This window comes from Microcebus murinus, chromosome 4 (assembly GCF_040939455.1).
Source record: "Microcebus murinus isolate Inina chromosome 4, M.murinus_Inina_mat1.0, whole genome shotgun sequence".
NCBI classification, from domain to species: domain Eukaryota; kingdom Metazoa; phylum Chordata; class Mammalia; order Primates; family Cheirogaleidae; genus Microcebus; species Microcebus murinus.
The window spans coordinates 97514187-97533547 of record NC_134107.1 but is presented as its reverse complement, the minus strand read 5'-3'; the positions used below and the strand labels follow the sequence as shown (position 1 = coordinate 97533547).

The window sequence follows — 19361 nt, the reverse complement described above, 5'->3', positions numbered from 1 at the left end:
TTCCCTGTCTTTTAAAAACCCTTCCTGGGCCGGGCGCGGTGGCTCACGCCTGTAATCCTAGCACTCTGGGAGGCCGAGGCGGGCGGATTGCTCAAGGTCAGGAGTTCAAAACCAGCCTGAGCGAGACCCCGTCTCTACCATAAAAATAGAAAGAAATTAATTGGCCAACTAATATATATATATATAAAAAAAAAATCAGCCGGGCATGGTGGCTTGTGCCTGTAGTCCCAGCTACTCGGGAGGCTGAGGCAGGAGGATCGCTTGAGCCCAGGAGTTTGAGGTTGCTGTGAGCTAGGCTGCCGCCACGGCACTCACTCTAGCCTAGGCAAGAAAGCGAGACTCTGTCTCAAAAAAAAAAAAAAAAAAAACCCTTCCTGATCTAAGATTTCAGATCTGGACTTACAAATGCCCTAGGAATTAGAATAGGTTATGGGTCTTGACAGATGAAGAACATGAGGCCCAGGGAAGTTAATCAGTTTGCTTGAAGTCACAGAGCAGATTTTAGGTCTGGCTGGGACTGGGACTATACCTGCTCCAGGGCTTTGTCCACAATCCAGGGATGCCTTTTGAGAATGAGTAAGAGCGCCACATAAATATAAATAGGGTCATGATGAGAGAGAAAAGGGGGGCCTAGGGGAGGGTGGGTTCGGAGCACCCCTCCAGGCTCTGGGGGATGTCCAGATAAGGAGGCCAAGCCTGCCTTCCCAGATCTTATGGCCTCACAGGGAAATGAGCCAGACACAGGAAGAAGTCCAGTGGAAAGTTGGAAACAAGCACTGCAGTGGTGTCGTGGAAAGAGTCTGGATGGGGAATTAGGAGGCCCGGGTACCTCTTCCAGCTACCATTTCCCAGCCATGTGAATTTAGGCAAAGTCCTTTCACCACTCTGGGCCTTCATCACTCAGTTTTCTCACCTGAGAACATTAACATTCCATTTCTTTCTTTCTTTCTTCCTTTTTTTTTTTTTTGAGACAGTCTCGCTTTGTTGTCCAGGCTAGAGTGAGTGTCATGGCGTCAGCCTAGCTCACAGCAACCTCAAACTCCTGGGCTCAAGCAATCCTGCTGCCTCAGCCTCCCGAGTAGCTGGGACTACAGGCATGCGCCACCATGCCCGGCTATTTTTTTCTATATATATTAGTTGGCCAATTAATTTCTTTCTATTTATAGTAGAGATGGGGTCTCGCTCTTTCTCAGAGCTGGTTTCTAACTCCTGACGTTGAGCAATCCACCCCCCTCGGCCTCCCAGAGTGCTAGGATTACAGGTGTGAGCCCGGCCCCAGCCAACATTCCATTTCTTAAAAATAACAGTCCTGGCCGGGGCGGTGGGTCACACCTGTAATCCTAGCACTCTGTAATCATAGCACTCTAGGAGGCCGAGGCAGGTGAATTGTTTGAGCTCAGGAGTTCGAGACCAGCCTGAACAAGAGCGAGACCCCGTCTCTACCAAAAATAGTAAGAAGTTAATTGGACAGCTAAAAATATAAGAAAAAATTAGCTGGGCATGGTGGCGCATGCCTGTCGTCCCAGATACTTGGGAGGCTGAGGCAGAAGGATTGAGCCCAGGAGTTTGAGGTTGCTATGAACTAGGCTGACGCCATGGCACTCTAGTCTGGGCAACAAAGTGAGACTCTGTCAAAAAAAAAAAAAAGAAAGAAAAGAAAAGGAAAGAAAAGAAAAGAAAAGAATTTCCTTTCTCTAATTGTCTTAAAAAAAAAACAAGAAAAGAAAAGAAAAGAAAAGAAAAGAAAAGAAAAGAAAAGAAAAGAAAAGAGGGCCGGGTGCAGTGGCTCACTCCTGTAATCCCAGCACTCTGGGAGGCCGAGGCGGGTGGATTGCTCGAGGTCAGGAGTTCGAAACCAGCCTGAGCAAGAGCGAGACCCCGTCTCTACTACAAATAGAAAGAAATTAATTGGCCAACTAATATATATAGAAAAAATTAGCCGGGCATGGTGGCGCATGCCTGTAGTCCCAGCTACTCGGGAGGCTGAGGCAGCAGGATTGCTTGAGCCCAGGAGTTTGAGGTTGCTGTGAGCTAGGCTGAGGCCACGGCACTCACTCTAGCCTGGGCAACAGAGTGAGACTCTGTCTCAAAAAAAAAAAAAAAAAAGAAAAGAAAAGAAACAAGAGGTGACTGGCCCTGGCCCGGATTTCTCTGGGGGCCTCGGATGGCTGCTCCTGGGTTTATGAACTCTGCTCACCCCAAACAAATCAGAGTTAAATGAGTGTTTTTCTATCTTATTTATTTGTTTGTTTATTTGTTTATTCATTTTAACTTCCACCCCTTCCCCAGGTGGTGTTTTTCTTCCAAGAAGCCTGCCATTCAATCACTATCTTCAGGATAAAAAAGAACTTGGAGATACATTCACCCAACCCTCTTATTTTACATTGAAGAAACTGAGGCCCAGAGACCCGGGAGTGACTAAGTCAAGGTCCTGGATTGTGGACTCTCAGGCCAGTCTTCTTTCTTTTAGGCCTTGGAGAATTAGAAATGGGTTGTTCAAGAATGTGAGGCTTAGAGGGCTCTCATAACATCCGGTGGAGCTCCCTTGCTGGGATCCTATTCTATCTTGAGACCCCTAGTGAGAGGGGCTGTTTGCCTGGAGAGAACCACACTTGAAGCTGGAAGTCTCAGCTCAGGTGCCGGTCCCTGCAGGAAACTATCCCAGACTCTCAAGTCCATGGTAGGTATCTCTCTCCTAAGCATGCCCCAAACCCTCATCGCACTGAATCAAAATTGCCTGTTCACTTGACCCTGACCAGGCTGTAGGCTGTATGAGGGCAAGGGCCACATCTATCTTATCACCAACACATACCTGGTGTCTAGTCCAGTGCCTGGCACATAGTAGGTTCTCAATAAATATCTGTTGAATGAATAAATAGGTGGGATTGGTCAAAGAAGGATTCCCTTAGAAAAAAGGCAATTTTTTTTTGAGACAGAGTCTCACTTTGTTGCCCAGGCTAGAGTGAGTGCCATGGCGTCGGCCTAGCTCACAGCAACCTCAAACTCCTGGGCTCAAGCAATCCTCCTGCCTCAGCCTCCCAAATAGCTGGGACTACAGGCATGTGCCACCATGCCCGGCTAATTTTTTCTATATATATTAGTTGGCCAATTAATTTCTTTCTATTTATAGTAGAGACGGGGTCTCGTTCTTGCTCAGGCTGGTTTCGAATTCCTGACCTGGGGCAATCCGCCCGCCTCGGCCTCCCAGAGTGCTAGGATTACAGGCGTGAGCCACCATGCCCGGCCGAAAAAGGCAATTTTTAAAAAAAGAGATAGTGTCTCACTATGTTGCCTAGGCTGGTGGTATGCAGTGGCTATTCGAAGGTGTGATCCTATACTGATCAGCATGAGAGTTTTGACCTCTCTGCTCCATTTCTGACCTGGACTGGTTCACTCCTCCTTAGGCATCCTGGTGGTCCCTCGATCCTAGGAGGTCACCATATGTTGATGCCGAACTTAGTGTGGATACACAAGGACACCCAATTGGCAGAGCACGTGACAGCCCAGAACTCCTGGGCTCAAGTGATCCTCCTGCCTCAGCCTTTAGAGTAGCTGGGCTACAGGCATGCGTTACTGTGCCCACCAAAAAAGGCAATTTTTTTTTTTTTGAGACAGAGTCTCACTCTGTTGCCCAGGCTAGAGCCGTGGCGTCAGCCTAGCTCACAGCAACTTCAAACTCCTGGGCTCAAGCAATCCTACTACCTCAGCCTCCCAAGTAGCTGGGACTACAGGCATGTGCCACCATGCCTAGCTAACTTTTTTAATATATATTTTTGATTGTCCAGCTAATTTTGATTTTTTTAGTAGAGACCAGGTCTCACTCTTGCTCAGGCTGGTCTCAACTCCTGAGCTCAAACAATCCGCCCTCCTGGGCCTCCCAGAGTGCTAGGATTACAGGCGTGAGCCACCACACCTGGCAAAAAAGGCAAATATTGAGTCAAGTATCACAGCCTATAAGGAGGCCAGAATTGTCCTCAGTAGGATGAACTGCCTATGCAAAAGGAAGTCTTGGATAGAAAGTAGTGGGAAATGGCCGGCGTGATGGCTCACGCCTGTAATCCTAGCACTCTGCGAGGCCGAGGCGGGTGGATTGCTGGAGGTCAGAAGTTTGAAAACAGCCTGAGCAAAGAGCTAGACCCTGTCTCTACTATAAATAGAAATAAATTAATTGGCCAACTAATATATATAGAGAAAAAATTAGCCGGGCATGGTGGGGCATGTCTGTAGTCCCAGCTACTCGAGAGGCTGAGGCAGGAGAATTGCTTGGGCCCAGGAGTTTGAGGTTGCTGTGAGCTGGGCTGATGCCACTGCACTCACTCTAGCCTGGGCAACAAAGCGAGACTCTGTTTAAAAAAAAAGAAGAAAGTAGTGGGAAATGAAGAGAGGGAGAAAAGTAAGACAGTTAAAAGCACAGGGGGTGGGAAGAAGCCCCTCAAACTTACTGGCTTTGCTAACCTGGGAGGGCTTCTGGGTAGACGGAAGGAAAGGTCTTGCCCATGTTGAGGATAAGAGGAAGTGGTTGTGAGCACCTAGAATCCCTCAAGTGGAGTCTGGTGGGTAGCTGGCAGGAGCTTTGAAGCCTAGCTAGATGTTTGTGTTTGACACTTGGATGTGGAGTGAATGGGAGCTCTGGGAAGGCCTGTGGCGCAGCAAGAAAACAAGGGAAGGCAGCGTCCTCCTACTGACCCCTTCTATTACACGGAGACTCTGGGAGGATCCAGTGTCTGGGCACTTGGGACCCACAAGTAGAGTCCCTAGGGCAAGGATCTGGAAGTGGCTGAGGCAGCCTGTGAATGGGGATGGTGTGGCAGGGACTGTGGAAGCTTCTTCCTTCCACCGGCCTTCCCAGAAGGATCTCTTTCCCTCGGAAGGTGCTGTTCCTCAAAGAGGAGCACTCTACTGTCACCAACAGTGTCTTTCTTCCGCGAATCCCCACGTGAGCATATTTTTGCCAGCGGCTGCTAAGCCAGATCTGGCCGCCAGGGGGCAAAATAAAAAAGCGGCTCTTAAGGTCAGCGTCCCTTCCCTTCCCCACCCACACACCTGAAGGCCAAGATGGGCGGTGCCTCACCTGGCTCCCACGTAGAGCCCGGTAGCTCCGTTAACCCCTTCCTGCCTAGTTTGCGGTACCTCCCCCAGGCAGAGGCATTCGCTGCAGAACTGAGGGGGCAAATCTGACAGAGAGGGGCTGTTGGCTAGGGGAGGGGCTAGGGTAGAGGTGAAGTCAGGGTTTCCAGCTACTCAGGTCCCTGTCCTAGCTGGAGCTGTGAGAGGCTAGCATTCCCTGCCTCCGTTGGGTAGCTAGACCCTCGGGTGGGTGAAGAAGCCCCTCTGGAGACGGGCTGTGGTCACCTGCGGTGGCCTCAGAGGCGGGGTACAGAGAATGCTGAGACAGCTACAGAACCCAGACTTCCGGGCTCCCCGCAGCCCTCTATCTGGCAAGGGCCTTGGCAGCAACGTGGGTGTGGGGGTGAGCCTGGGGTGGGAGGGAGGGCCAAAGAGTAGGGGAGAGACTCAGAAGATGGGGGTGGGGAGGGTAGACAGCGAAGATTGGGCAAGAGACTGGACTGGCTTCCGCAAGGCTCAGGTGCCCAGCTTTGCGCGCTGCTCCTCTAGAACCAGAGAGCCTTTCAGAGATGTGACCAGCCCGAGTTCCGGGATTGCGTTCCGGGCTACAGAGTGTTAAACCGTGGGTAGGAGTGGGGTCCAGAGTCCCTCCCTCCTTCCTTCCCTCTCGGCGTCACCACTCAGAGTCCATCGGGCTGGCACGCAAGGAGTTAAGTCTGCCCGCAATCTGCAAGACTGGAGCCGGGGAGAGGGAGGAGGGGGAAGCGGAGGGGGCAGAGAAGGAGAAGGGGGAAGCAGACTGCAGGGAGACAGCGCCAGGAACCCCCTCCCCAGGGACCTGGCCCCTGGGCCCCCAGCCCCAAAAGAGGCCCTGCCCTCCCCGGGGTCGTGCTCTCCTCCCTCGCCCTGCCCCCGCCCTCCAGCTTTGTGTCCCCAGGAGGGTGGGCTGCAGGATTTCCAGCCAAGCCTTGGCTGCCTGCTCAGTTTTTCCAAACCCTCCAGTCGGGGAAGGCGGGAGCCCTGTCAGGATAAGAGTCCCTCCCCTCTGCCCCTGCCGGCCCCCTCTCCCAGCCTCCGGTTTCCTGCCCCCCGCACCTTTGCGAAACTCCTTCCCCTTTCTGAGTTTGGCCCTGCGTCCCCTAGCCCCACCTCTACTGGCTCCCAAGTTCCAAGTTCAGATTGGAGGGGGCCAGGTGGGTCCCGCAATCCTCGAGAGGCGCCGGCAGAGCCACACTCCTCAGGCCGACCCTGAGACCTGCAGGGCGCCGACCCCATCTCAAGACGTGACCCCAGCGTGGCCCTGGCGTCTCCCGCCCCGGGATGGCGGTAGTGCTCGGGGCGCCGGCAGAACTGGACAGCAGGCTCTGTGCGGCAGGTGCCAGGCCCTGGGGCAGGCTTCGAAGAGGGGGCAAAGTGTTCCGAGCGCTGGCACCGTTCTGTCCAGCAAGTCTATTATATAATAATCACCATCTATCAGGAAGCCAGGCAGCTGGAGTGAGTGGGGAAGCAGGATGCCCGGATCCGCTCCTCCTCCAGGGCCCAGGAAGGTGTCTCCATCAAGATGGGGGTGTGGGCGCAGCCAAGCAATGCAATGATGTGGGGGTCGAGGGGCAAGTGAGGGCGCTGGGCAGTCCGACTGCGGCCCCGAAACCCCGCCCCCGGACCTCTGACTGACAGTGCCCTGAGCCAATGATTGAAATCACGGTGGGGCTCAAAGTTAACCCTTTCTTGGGTCCCTAGTTGCTTTAGGGGATAGAGTTCCTACCCAGAAACGTTTCTCCCGGGCTGAACCCCTCCCACCTTCTCTGGCTAGTGCGCCGGTCGGCGAGGAGTACCGGCTGGAGGATCCTTTCGTCCTAGTAACCCCAGGAACAGGGTGCCTAACCTCCGAGAATCAGCAGCCCTAGCGCCGCCCCGCCACCCCCAAAGTAAATTGTAAGACAGGACGTGGTGTGTGTACACCCTGTGTTTCCAGCAACAGCCCCGCGTGGCGCTGTGACACCCACACTGTGCCACAAACAAGCACCCTCGCACGCTCATACCCATGCCGGTACTTCCACCTGCAAACTCCGACACTGACACGCACTGGCACACCTGTGACACCCCTTGTGACACAGTGACACACAGATACACGGAAACACGGTGGATTCCCGAGTTTGCCGGTAGAGGGAGCCGCTCGATTCCAGCCGCGGGCTGCTTCTCTCCTTTCCTCCTCGCGCACTCCAGGGTTCCATCCAGAACTCGTGGCTTTCCGGAGCTCCGCGGCTAAGCATCCCAACCTGGAACCTACGCTGGGGGAATGAGTCACAGCCCCACCCAGGGGAGCGCTCCACATGGCCGCTCCACAGGACATGCCGAACGCTCTTGAACTTTACTGTGTGCTACCTTTAAGAGACCCCTTGCAACACAACTATCATTCAGCCCTACAAACATTGTTTTCTGGACCTCCTATGAACCTGAAATTGTGCCAAACAAGCCCATGTGGCTTGTCATAGAGGTAACGGGAGACTGAGCCACATAAATAGAGTGTACCCTTCTAACAAGTATCCTGTTTGAGAACTGGGGCTCATTTTATGCCCTCCTGGAGAGAATAATTTTTTTTAATTTCAGAATATTATGGGGGTACAAACATTTTGGTTACATAAATTGCTTTTTTACAACTTGAGACAAAGTTATTGTACCTGTTGGTGTGAATTTACCCATGCCCTCCCCCTCCCTCCCACCTGCTTGATTTCTGATGAATGTTGTTTCCATATGTGCATATTTAAGTATTGATCGATTAGTTCCAATTTAATGGTGGGTACACGTGGTGTTTTTCCATTCTTGTGCTACTTCACTTAGAAGAATGGTCTCCAGTTCCATGCAGGTTAATTCAAGAGTTTTTTATGTTCACCAGTTTTTTATGGCTGAGTAGTACTCTATGGTGTACATATACCACATTTTATCAATCAGCTCAAGTATTAATGGGCACTTGGATTGTTTCCACATCTTTGCAATTGCGAATTGTGCTGCTATTAAAATTTCTAGTGCAGGCCCGGTATGGTGGCTAATGCCTGTAATCCTAGCACTCTGGGAGGCCCAGGCGGGCGGATTGCTAGAGGTCAGGAGTTTGAAACCAGCCTGAGCAAGAGTGAGACCCCATCTCTACTAAAAATAGAAAGAAATTAATTGGTCAACTAAAAATATATAGAAAAAATTAGCCGGGTATGGTGGCGCAAGCCTATAGTCCCAGCCACTCGGAAGGCTGAGGCAGCAGGATTGCTTGAGCCCAGGAGTTTGAGGTTGCTGTGAGCTAGGCTGATGCCACGGCACTCACTCTAGCCTGGGCAACAAAGCGAGACTCTGTCTCAAAAAAAATAAATAAATAAAATAAATTCTAGTGCAGATGTCTTTTTTATTGAATGCCTTTTTTATTTTCTTTTTAAAAATATTTTTAAATTTCTTTACATTCTTTATTTCTTTTTCTTCTTTTTTTTTTTTTTTTTTTTTTTTTTTTTTGAGACAGAGTCTCGCTTGTTGCCCAGGCTAGAGTGAGTGCCGTGGCGTCAGCCTAGCTCACAGCAACCTCAAACTCCTGGCTCAAGCAATCCTGCTGCCTCAGCCTCCCAAGTAGCTGGGACTACAGGCATGCGCCACCATGCCCGGCTAATTTTATATATATATTAGTTGGCCAATTAATTTATTTCTATTTATAGTAGAGATGGGGTCTCGCTCTTGCTCAGGCTGGTTTCGAACTCCTGACCTCGAGCAATCCGCCCGCCTCAGCCTCCCAGAGTGCTAGGATTACAGGCGTGAGCCACCGCGCCCGGCTTCTTTTTCTTCTTTATACTTGTTAGAAATTTTATTTTCTCTCTTTCTCGTCTTTGCATGTGTATAGAATGTCTTTTTTTTCTTTGGGTAAATATCCAGTAGTGGGACTGCTGGATCAAATGGCAGTTCTACTTTTAGTTGTTTGAACTATCTCCCTACTACCTTCCATAGAGGTTGTACTAGTTTGCAGTCCAACCAGCAGTGTATGAGTGTTCCTATCTCTCCACATCCATGCCAAGAAGAGAAAAAACTAAACCCTATTCCTGTGGGTCAGGTATATCCTAGGTGCTGGGAACTTTCACACAAGAAGCCTCTCTGGGCTTCAGCTTTTTTTCCTTTAAATGAGGATAAAACCTACTTCCCAGGATTGTGATGACTGAACCTCTAACCTAGCACAGTGCTTGGCACAGCAGTTAGTAGGCACTTGGGAATGTTTTGTTGTTTGGATCAAAGCATGATCATGAAATAATGTGCATGAAAGTGCCTTGTAAACTGTGGTGGCACACGCAAGGGGTCATAAGGTTACTTTCAGGGTTTGTGCCCCCCTCTACCTGTGCTTCCCCAGAGTGTGCCCAGTGCCCTGCTGCTGGTACCATTAAGTTATCAAGTCAGTATTTATTGAAGTCCTACAATGAACCCATCTAGCACTGAGTGTTGTGGGGAATACAGAGGCCAGAAGGCATGGTCTGGGCCCTCAGGAATCTTTTGGGGTGACCAGACATACACACAGGAAAAACGAGATAAAACATAGAAGGAAGTACTCGGATGGCATAGACATGATAGGGAAATCAGTGAGGGCTACAGCTATCTATGGCCCCTCTGTGAGAAGGGCCAGGGCAGAGGGCAGAGGAAACAGACTGCAGGAGCTAGCAGGCTTACTAGTGACTTTCCTTTTTGAAGCAGTCAATGTTTGTCACTTGTTGCTATTGATTCTGAGTGCATGGGGGCAGTAGGATACCAGTGCCCTAGGATAAGGAGATTCAAATTTTAGTCTTGGGCTTATCCCTTTCTAGCTGTGTATCCCTAAGTCTTTAGGTAATGTAAACCTCAGTTTCCTCACCTGAGTAATGGAACCATAATATCTTTCTCGAAGGTTTGTGGTAACACTGAAATAATATGTGAAATCCTTTTAAAAAGTGCTTCACAATTTCTTTTTCTTTTGCTTAAAAAGTGCATCTAACTGTCCTATAGGGTCCTCTGTGTGTGTGTGTGTGTGTGTGTGTGAGAGAGAGAGAGAGAGAGAGAGAGAGAGAGAGAGAGAGAGAGAGAGAGAGAGAGAGAGAGAAGGACTTTGAGGTTAGGAGAGAGTTCTTATGAGAAGACAAAGGTTTCACTTTCACAAAGATTTTCTCACCATCCACTTTGTTCTGCTGAAGATCGAGATGAAAAAAATTCAGTCTGTGTCCTCGAGGACCTCATGATCTACTAGGAGAGAGAGATGAATAAAGAGATGCTCAGTGCATAATGGATGTGGGTGGGTACAATGAAGAGGGGACTCAGCCTCAGTCGTGTGTGTGTGTGTGTGTGTGTGTGTGTGTGTGTCCAGGCAACTCCCACTCCTTCCAATCAGTGCAGATAGGAAGGTAGGTCTGTCAAACCTCTCCCTAGCCTGGGATGTTGTTGGCGCGTCTCCTCCCCAATCCTAGAGAGCGGGGAGGAGAGAAGGGTAGAAGCCCCCCTCCCCAAGCCAACCTGCCTCCCGCTAGCCGGCCGGGCGCCTTACCGAGTCAGACCACTGGGAGGCTGGGGGAGCCGGGTTGAGCGAGGAGGCGAGCGAGATGGGGGAGCTCTTATTTTGACAGGGGCCTCTCTGGGCTCTGGTATGAAGGCAGAAGGAGGCAGCCAGAGAGCCCCGATGCTTATTCAGGCTGGGGAGAGGAGCCGAGTGGAGGGGCGAGCGAGGCTCCGGCAGTGCAGGGGAGCCCGGAGACGCGGCGGCGCGCGGCGGAGCCAGTGGCCGGACATGCCCCGGACCCGGGGCCGCTGCACCACCGCCGCCGCCCGGAGCCAGCCAGCTGGACGCCCGCACGCCTGGGTCCCCCGGCGCCGCGCCGCCCGGGGGCTGCGACCCGGACCCTCGGCGTCCGACCAACAATAAGCAACCAGACAGCCCCCTCCCCGCCCCGCGCCCGCCGTCCCCGCGGGCCTCGGGGAAAGTGAAAGGAGGAGGCGAAGGAAGGAAGGAAGGAAGGAAGGGAGGAGGAGCAGGAGCAGGAGCCGGAGCCCTGAGGTTCGGGGCCGAGACCCCAGCCCCGAGCCCGGCCCGAGCGGGTGTGCGCGCTCTCCCGCCGCTGCCCGGCGCCCAAGACCATGCTCCGCGGTTGGGAGGCAGGAACCCAGGCGCCCAGCGATCCCCGGATACCCTCTCCCGGGCCGGGCTGGTATTGAAATCAAGGCGTCCAGGATCAAAAGATCACCGCCTGCCCGCCCCCTCTGCACCTCCAACTGGCGAGCAGGAGGACCCCCATCCACCCACCGACCCTGACCTGGTCATGGCGTCCAGCTCCGGCTTGGCGTGAGGACCCCCAACCCGCGCGAGGTGAGGGGTGGCTTGGGGGCGAGGGCAAAAGTCATGCCAGGCCAGCAGAGGCGGGAGGAGGGAGAGCCAGTTCGAATTGGGGAGGGGGAACACAGTCTGATTGTCTCTTGCTCTCTGGCACGCACCCCCAGGCTGTTTAGGGGGTGGGGTACGCCCCCAGGGTCAGTGGAGGCTACTCTTAGGCCCCCAATCAGGTTGGCAGCCCCAGAGCACAGTGGGGAGGACTTAGGGGCAGCCAGGGGACCCTGCCACCCTAGCGCAGAGAACAAGGCCGGCCTTGGGCCAGCTGGAGCAGCGAACCCTGCCCTGGGGGCTTCTGGGAGATGTAGTCCCCCTCCCAGGCTCACCAACCCCGTGGGTCTCAGCTCCCCAGTACTCTTCTCCTGGCTGATGGGAGCCTCCAGAAGAAGGTGGGTTGGGATTGAGGAGGGCTGGGGGTCACCCTGTGTCCCCAGGCAGTGCCTATGAGCCTCAGGGGCTGTGACTGAGGACTGTGCCCTGCCAAGGATTCAGAGTGGTGTGGGCTTGGCTGGGGGGGTGGGGCAGTCACAGTTCCTTGGAGGTGTCCCTGCACTGCTAAGGGGAGGTGGCCCCTGCCTTGGTCCATAGGAGCCCTTGGGGGAAGAATGTGGGGAAGAGAAGTGAGGCTTAGGCTTCTTGCTTGGCTGGGGTAGGTCCTACTCCAGGGCTGCTGGAATTCGATTTCAGGAGAGACTGAGCAGGCTGAGAAGGAGAATGTCGCTCAGAGTCTGGGAGTCTGCAGGGTGTCTTTCTGGAACAGTGAAGCCAGGATCAACTTCTGTCTGTCTGTCCAGCTTCCTTCCTTCCGGGTTTTTCTGACACCCCCTCCCTCCTCTTTCTGTCTGTCTGCTGCTTGGGGTGTGTGTCAGTCTCTGTGTCTGGGGGACCTCTGCTGCAGGGAGGGAGAGTGTGGCTCGGAGAGGTGTGCTGAGCATGTGTCTGAGAGCTCAGAAAGGGGCTCCAGGGCCCCCTTGATCTTTTGCCCTCCTGTCCCCAGCCTTGGTTTACCTAGGAAAGCTGTCTCAACTGTATCTGCTGTAACCCTGCAGATGCCTCTGAGCAGCTGTCCGAGTGAGGCTGGGTTGGCTTCCACTCCCCTTCTTCTGTCCCTCTCCTCAGCCTCTCTGGGACCAGCCACTTCTGGGAAGGGGCTGCCTAGCTCCTCTGCTGCTCCTCAGCACAGGCTTGGCTGCCTTCTCTGGGTCAGGACCGTGATTTCATGGCCCCAGGGGAAGAGCATGCTCAGGCCCTGGCTTCCTGGTGTCAGCTCTGAGGTCCTGCAGCTAGAGGCCTGAGGATAGGGTGAGAACCTGTTAGGAAGGTGAGGGGCAGGAAGGGAGGTGCTACCTCTCCCAGGTGGTCTGCCTCCTTGGCCTTGGAGGACCAGGCCTAGAAGTCCAGCCTTCTGGGCCACCTTCCTTTAGGGGTTCTCTGCTTACCCCTGTTGCTCCTGTTTGGGTCGGCGTGGGGGTTCGTGATGGTTGGCTTGCTGGTGAGGGGTAGAATACCTATAATCTTGGATCCCGAGTGACTTTTGTGCCTGGGGTAGCAGGGGTCCCATGGCTGGAGATGGCTTTTGAAGGCTCAGAATGAATCCCTGGCTATGATGATGGGGAGTCAAGGGAGAGGGAAGATATCCAGGGTCCTAGAAAAGGATTGGTGGACCACAGAAATTGGGGCTAGCGCATCAGTGGCAATTCGGGACCTAGTGATCTTGCTTGTTGAATCTGCATTGGGCACCCATGACTCCACTTAGCAGGTTCCTGTCTCCCAGCTCCTGGTACCTGGGTTAAGCAGGAGCCCTAGGCTGAGGGCTCCACTTCCATGACCAGACAGGGCAGTAGCCTTCTGGGCTGAGTCCTAGGGGGTGGCAGTGTGGACTCAGCAAGGGCTGGAATGCCTGGCACCTGCTTTAGATTAAAGGAGATGCTGTGCAAAGGGGGGCTGCCCGCCTGTTGGGGGAGCGGCTGGGATGGAGCTCTGTGGAGCCCAGGAGTGGGGTGGGAGGAAAGGACCAGGGTCGCCGGCAGCAGCAGCTCTGGCAGGAGTGGAGGGAGCCAACTGTCACCAGCTCTGCAGCCCCTCCTCCAAGGAATCTAAGAGGAGGAGCTGGGGGCACCCCACACTGCCTCTGGCACCACACGCTGAAGTTCTGTCCCAGCACCCTGGGGCAGCTCCAGGGAGCCAGGGTGTCTGAGTGTCCAGTCTTCCCAGGATGAGAAGAGGCCCGCAAAGAGGTGGGGGCACTCTGGGGTTCTTTTTTGCCCTGATGCCATATTTACTCTTTCTGGAGCTACTTGGTTGCTGGTAGCGAGATACCTCAAGAGCCTCGGCACCCAGGGTGACAGAGGAATGCCATCCTTTCTTTCCTTGTACCAGGGCCCTGGGCACTGCCTGGGTGCTGACTTGGGGGGAGGGGGCAGGGGGATAGCACTGTGGGAAAGTGGGCAGCCGTGGGAGCCAAGCGGGTACAGGCTGGGTGCCGCGGGCAGAGAGCCTCTGCCAGGCCCGCTCTCCCTGGGGTGGGGCAGCTGTTCCAGGGACTGGCTCAACCTGTTGAGCGCCTGGCTGCTCTAGCTTGGCATCTCTGCCCCTGCCTGCCAGCCCTGACAGCTGCCCACCCATAGCCACACTGTGGGGGCTGCCCCCAGAGATCTGGACAAAGGAGCTGATTGGCCAGAAGGGCCAGGATGGGACTAGTGGGGGCTTCTGCCAGGACTGAGGAGGGGGACTAAGTTCCCCCAAGTCCTGTCCTTTAACTCCCAGGGCTGGGGCTGGAGCCAGTTGGAGGGCTGGGTAGCCAGGGTCAGGAGTGGAGGGGCTAGATGAGGAAGGCCACAGCACCAGAGCTCCTGAGTTGGTGCATGTCACTTGGATGAGTGGCCCTGGAGGCAGCCTGGAGTTACAGCCTGGAATTTCCTCTGCCTGGTGCCAGGGCCAGGCCTCTAGAGCCCTACCCCCAGCCTAGACTGACCTCCCCTCTGTCCCCTCCTTGGAGAGCTCTGCCTACTTTCCCTAGAGGTTGGAGGAGGGGCTGGCGGTAAGAGCATGCTGGCTGCCTTGGAAGGGGTGACTTCCTGGGTGTGGGTGTATGTCACACTGCCTCAGTCCCCCAAAGGTCCCAGGAAGCCCTGGGTTTCCAGGGGAATGCCCCCCATCCTGCCTTGAGTAGGGGGCATCCTGGATCCTGTGGAAGACCCCTGAATCCTGCGGGCCCTTGCTGTCCCCCACACTCTCTGACCCCCTATTTTTGGCCCACCTTGGGGTTCTGCTGGTGGATAGGGAAGGGGAGCCAGGATGCCACTCTGGAGGGGAGGTGGTCACTACTGCCTGTGCGTAGGGGAAGGGACACAAACAGGTTCTCCCTTACTGTCAGTCTTGTGGGGAGAGGAGACCCCCCAACCCCCTTCTTACTTTTCCTATCTGTGGCAAAAGCAGAGGCCTCTCCTTTGACTCCTTCCCAGCAGCCCAGGCCCTCCCTGCTTGGCCTTGGGCCGGTGCCCCTCCTAACCTTGGTGTCTCTTTGTAGGTCCCCTTCCACAGGGGCTGGGATTCCCTCTGTCCAGCCCCTCTCCCTCTCCCATGGGCTGGCAGCCCTGGGCTGGCTTGTCCTCCCCTCCCCCTCACTGTCCAGCGCCCCCCCCCCCAGCCTCAACTGGGAATGGCCCTGAATCCAGCATTTCCAGCATTTCGAAACCAGGATTGTTTTGAAATCCCTGAGTACTTCTCCACCCCTCTCAGACTCCCCTCCTCCCCACTAGAGCTTTGGAACATTGTCCTCTAATCTGACTTCACGCTGTGCATTGCAAGGTTGTGTGTTTGAGTTTGTGTGCTAGCACATGGCCGCGTACTACCGTGTGCGTGTCCCAGCGTGGGTATATCTTCTGTCAGTGATGTGTGTGACTGGCTGGTGTGTGTGTGTTTCTTGAGCTCTCCAGGGTTGTCTCTAGGAATATGGGCGTCTCTGTGGGTCTTAAGGGGCCACTCTTCGAGAGTTTGGAGTTATTTTTAGGAGATGTCTTTGCATGTACGTCTTTGGAAATTGTGTCTGTCTCAGCTACACGTGTCTGGGGTATCTCTGGGAAGTGTGTGTGCTGGGGGCGCGTCTCTTTGATGTGTGTATGTGCGCTTGTGCACACAGACACACTCGCGCGTGCGCTTTGCTTCTCTCTCCTCCTTTCTCTTCCCTGGGAACGTGTCTGGGGTGTGTAGTCACAGGTCTCCCTGCAGCTCCCAGGGACATGGAGTCCTCTGCCCTTTGATAGGGAGATTTCCTAGAGTGAGGCCAAGGCTTCTGGCAGTTCTGTGGTCCTTGGAGAGAGAGCGGTGAAGTGGGGGAGACTGGGATAAACTGTCCCTGAAGGCTGGGCCCTCTCTCTGGCCCTCACAGGTACCCACTGCCATGAGGGGTCCCTACAACAGCGGTCCACCCTCTTCTTTTCTTTTCTTTTGTTTTTTTTTGTGAATGATAACTCTAGAAAGCCCACCCTCTTCTTGTGCTGAGACACTGGTGGTTGTCAATCTGGGTGGAGACCCAGTGCTCTAAAGGAAAAGAGTTGGGGAAAGGGAGTTACCCCCCATCCATGGGGTCACTCACTTCATTGGGGACAAGGAACAAACAATTCCATCAGAGCTGGGAGCTTGGTGGCAAATTTAAGGTTTAGAAAAGTTGACTTCTCCAAATAGCTAAGCAAGATAAGATACTCATATTTCTGGCCTGAGCAGAAGACAGAAGGCCCTGGAATCTAGGCATTTGGGGTGGGGCCAGCTGCCATTGTAGCCTTGATCCTGGGAAGTCCTTTTTGGTGTTTAATCTCATTCCCTCATGCTGCAGCTAGACAGTGTTCTACTGTAGGGGAGATTCCTAGGGTTTATTATTTTTTGTGTTTTGTTTTGACCAAAGCAAGGATGGTCTTAGTGGCATGGGATGCGGGCACTGGAATCCCCGATACCTCCCTCTGACCCGTTCTCAGATCCCAAGCTGTAATTGCATGTGTTCCTTCTAGAAGCACTTGTGGCAGTGAGGAAGGTGAGGGCTGGGCAGGGGTGTTTGTAGGAGTCAAGGACCAGTGGAGACAGCAGCAGGAGGTGGACATAGGATAAACTGTCCTTTTTGTACCCTCACCCCGGTCTCCTCTAGTCCCATAGCACAGTGGGAGGAAGGGAGGGGTAGAGACACAGGTTGGTACAGTGCTCTGTGACCCAGCAGGGGGAGGGCCTTGGCAAGGAATTTTCAGTTTATTTCTCAATCTCTGTCTCTGAGACACGCACACACACGTCATTGTAGACACCTTCAGGAGATGAGCCCAGTAAAGTCACCCAGGTGGCGGTAGGGCAGGGCAGGGCAGTGCCAGACAGGGCCATGTGGATCCAGCCTCCTTGTGCTGGCAGACGCCCTGCTCTTCATGAGTCTTGGAAATGAAAGTTGAGCCCAGGCAGAGGTCTCCTCCCCAGCAACCCCCGGGAGCAGCACAGGCTGGAGTGGGTTAAGTCTGGCTGGCAGGGACACCCCCCCCCAGTGCAGTGAGAGAGAGGGAGGGGTGGTTAGCAGCTTGCTCTAGTTGGCGTCTCTCCCAGAATTCTTCGGAAAAGAACTCCCCTTTGACCCCCCAGTACAAACTGAGCCCAGCCACCAGCCTCCCTCCCGCCTGCTGTGGGAGCTTCACCCAGCCCCTCCTACTGAACTGCTAAACCAGAGTCCCTCACCCCAGGCCCTCCCAACCAGACCAGGTCCCCAGGACTTTGTGTCTTCAGGGGACCAGGGCTGTAGCCAAGGAGACCACACAGGGAGGTAGAACCCACAGCCGCCCTTTTCCCTGACACAGGCTAACCCAGGAATGGCTGGTGCTAGAAGCTGGGGTCCTTGGCCCTCCCTATCCTTACCCTCCCCCCAGGTCCTCAGGCCAGGTCCTGGGAGTCGTCTGCCCCTCCTCTCTGTGGGCCAAGCTTTAAGGGAGCTCTAAGGTCTTCCAGTGCCTTCTCCTTCCCTGCTTCCAGGGTAGGGAGGGGGAGCAGCGTGGTTGGTGGGGCAGCTGGGTCAGGCCTGGCTCCCAGCCAATCCACAGAAGTCCTGGGGGGGTGGTGTCTGAGTAGCTCAGAGACTTCCTGGAGCTGCAGGCTGTGTGTACGTGTGTACGTGTTTACATGCTGTGTGTGTTGGGGTTGGGGCTGGGGTGATGGGAGGAGCAGGGGCACAGACTGCTGGGGCGGTGGCGGGGGTGGCAGGGGGCTTCTAGCTGTGACCCTTTCTTCACAGGGAGCCCCCATCCCAGACCACACCCTTGAGCCTGAGCCCGACACACATTATTCCTGAGGTGAGAGGTCCGTGTGCTTATGTGTGTCCTTCTCGGCCTCCCCATCTCTGTCTGCAGCAGCCGCATCATCCTGGCTTAGCCTCCCGCTTGGCTTTTTGTCTCCTGAGCGCCCTCCTCCTGGCTTCCTGCCCCCACTTCTCCTTTCATTCCCCTCTGGCCAGAGGAGGGAGGTCTCCTCTGGCTCCTGGTGGCCAAAAAGCCTTCGACCTAGGACCTGGTAGGGAGTGGGGGTGGGGTTGGACCAGAAGGGTTAAAGCTGGACTCCAGTGAGAGTCCAGCCCTTTCCTATGCGGGGTCTTTCCTGGGTGCTGTGTGACTGGTGCTAGGTGGGGAGATTCAGCCAGTCGCTCTGGAGGGCAAGGTACGATTCCCTGGGTATCCCAAATACTTGCTCTTCCTCCCTGGCTTTGGCCTCTAGGGTGGCCCAGGGTGGTTACCAGCCCCCATAGTGTGGTTTCTGCCCTGGTCCCCTAGGCGCAGCGCCTGTACACACACACACACACACACACACACACACACACACACACACAGCCTCTCTCCCTCCCGCCAGCCCCCTCCTTCCTTACTTAGCAACAACTCCCTGAATTCACAACAAACACTCCTGTGGGCTCCTGGTCTGACTAGGGAAAGCTGGAGAAAGCTGGGGACAGGGAGGAGGCGCTCAGCTTCTCCTAGACTGTCCTCAAGGAGGGAGGAGCAAGCGGGCTTCTAATCCACTCAGCGAATGCCCCCACCCTCCCCACTGGAAGCCACTGCCCGTGGGGACAGGGAGGAAGTGGTCCTGCATTCAGTTCAGGCCCTGAAAAAAGTGGGGAGCAGTGGCCAGGTGTGGCTGAGCAGGTGGGTGGGGGCAGGGCTTGGACTCCACCCTTCACTGGCGAGTCCCACTTGACCTTTGACCCCCGCCTGGGACCTGGGAGGGGCAGCAGACCTCTCCCTAGCCCAGGACTACTCTCAGCCTGGCCCTGTGCTGTCCTCCTGGTAACTTGCCTTGCACCCTCCCCTGACCGTTAGGGACCTGGGTAGGTGAGGATGTAACGGATTGGGGTGGGCGGGGCTGGGGGAGGCCCAGGAACTTTGCTCTGCTGGGGAGCACAGGCACAGGCCAGGCAGGGCACCTGTGTGGAGGGGGTAGGGAGTGCTGCGCTGTCTTTGATCTCTTCCCTGGGCAGCAACTGGCCCCAGTGCAGGACCTGGTACACATCAGGCATGGAGGGAGGGGTGTGGAATGAGTGGGTGAGGCCTGGGCACCCATTCTTTCATCATAGCTCAGAGGACTGATACCACAGTGAATCCGTAATATTGTGAAATGGTTTAGAACCCAAATGTTACAGTGTCTGGGTTCAGATCCTGGTTCTTCTAATTATAGGCTGTGTGCCTTAGGCAAGTTACTTAACTTTCCTGTGCCTCCCCTTTCATATTGGTAAAGTGGGAAATATAAAAATACTTTCTTGTAGGGTTGTTCTAAGGATTAGATAATGCATGTGAAGCATCTATGACTGTTGCAGTTACAGAGTAAATGCTCAATAAATGTTGGACATCCTCCTCATTATTAGTCAGAGCTGTTCACAGGAACTTTTGGCCCTCCCAGGGGCTTCAGCAGGGGAAGA

General features: G+C 54.5%; 1 protein-coding gene across 3 annotated transcripts in view; it reads left to right on the top strand.

Moving 5' to 3' along the window:
• Nucleotides 1–10626: 10626 nt before the first annotated feature.
• BCL9L (BCL9 like) overlaps nucleotides 10627–19361 on the top strand; it is a 28268-nt gene continuing 19533 nt past the window's right edge. For 2 of the 3 annotated variants that reach the window (XM_012773594.3, XM_012773591.3), the window contains exon 1: nucleotides 10627–11416. The gene's annotated coding sequence lies outside the window, so the exon portion shown is untranslated. Of the gene's footprint in view, nucleotides 11417–17693; nucleotides 17752–19361 lie in introns of all 3 variants that reach the window. The other variant, XM_012773589.3, reaches the window with a different exon arrangement.